The following is a 1,894-nucleotide window of genomic DNA, read 5'->3' as shown; positions in this document are numbered from 1 at the left end:
GGCCCAAGTTCACCTACTGGAATGAATACATGCTTCTCCGAGACTCCCCTCAATTCAAGGCGATCTGCGACGATGAGACCGGTCCTACTGGGAAGCGGACAAAAATCGGGGCCGACGGCACGTACAGCAGTGGTACCGACGCACGTGCATTCGACCTGAATGACGATGTGAGGGATGAGCCCCCCTCGACAATGTCGAGGCGCCAGCGCCCGCAGGGCCAACAATCCGCCATCCGGGAAGCTAGATCCGCTTCCCAAGTCTCTCGGGCGAGCGCGGCGACACCGCACCCTTCAACACCGACCGCGGCGTTGACTCAAACACTGGAGGTGCAGATGATGAAGCAACTCCAGGATAACTTGTCCTTGTACGAGAAGTCGACGGACCCTATCACCAAGATGATGTACTACGACCTCATTCTTAGGTTGAGGTCGAAGTTGGGCTTCTCCGATGGGTCGGCGACGGGCGAAGCAAGCGGCAGTGGGGCCGGTGTCGGCGGCGGTGGAGGAGGTGAAGAAGATGTGCCGGATTCCGATGACGCCACCGAGTAGGAAGCGGTGGCGTTTTTTTCTTTTTATTATTATGTTGTGTTTTTAAAATATTTTCGTTGTAGAATTTTCCCCTATTAATAGTACGACGAAAATTTGTCTCTACTTCTCTCTTTATTAAATTATTTTTATTATCCAAATTATTAATCTACTAAAATTTAATAACATTAAATTAAATTAAAAAATAACATTAAAAAAAAGCAAAAAAAAATTAACATTTTACATTTGACTTTTTTACATTTGCCATTACAAAGGCCACATGGGAGCCACAATTGGTGACCGGGCCACAAATGATAGCCTTTGAAGGCCACCATTGTGAACACTCTTAGTACACGACTCTCGTTTCCTATATCTGTTGTATAGCCAAAAAGGAAATCTTATACTACTAGTAAATCATTTAAGGATATCAAATGACATGATTGACATGAATCTATAGGTTAACAAACTATTAGTATAAAAAAGAAGCTTATTCACTAGTGACGATAAGGATGGGGAAAATGCTTAAAATACTGAACTTATTGTATCAAAAATTTAAATCTTCGCTATATCGTGATTTTTGCTAAGATATACCGAAAGATTTTGCTACGATAATGATATGATTTTTCATATACCGCATCATACTGAAATTTTAGTATATACCGTAATTTACACTGTACCGTTCTTATATCAACATCAATATATATATATATATATATATATATATATATATATATATATAGGGGTGTGATAAAATACAAACTCTCTAAAATACAAACTATACAAACTTTAATCATACTCACTTAATACAATTAATCAACGGTTAATATAAGAGATTTTTCTAATGTCAACATTTTGACATCGAAAAATCAGAATTTGGACACCCCGTCGACAGAATTTGTACACTCCGTACATCCCCCGGTGACATAATTTGTACATTCCGTTGACATCGACCCCCGGTGACAGAATTTGTACAGTCCGTTGACATAATTTGTACACTCCGGTGACAGAATTTGTACACTCCGGTGACATAGTTTGTATAGTTTGTATTTTAGAGAGTTTGTATTTGATATATATATATATATATATATATATATAGGGGAGAGTTATTCTCCTTTTCACATCTTAGATCCTTTTTCCTTCTTAATATTACGCGTTAGATCTAAGGCATCAACGGATCAGATTGATTCTATAAAACTGGTTCCGTGTTGCATTATAGAAGGTGGTTGTATGCATTACAGGGTTATTATTGACATTTGACGGAAAAGTAACTGCCACATTTTGGTATCTGCGAATAATGCACCACATGGTCACGAGTAATGCATATAATTGACTATATAATGCACAATATGAGAACTGCAATGCATACGAAT

The sequence above is a fragment of the Salvia splendens genome, chromosome 21, assembly GCF_004379255.2.
Source record: "Salvia splendens isolate huo1 chromosome 21, SspV2, whole genome shotgun sequence".
NCBI classification, from domain to species: Eukaryota; Viridiplantae; Streptophyta; class Magnoliopsida; order Lamiales; family Lamiaceae; genus Salvia; species Salvia splendens.
The sequence above is the reverse complement of the archived record's forward strand: the minus strand, read 5'-3'. Positions refer to the sequence as shown.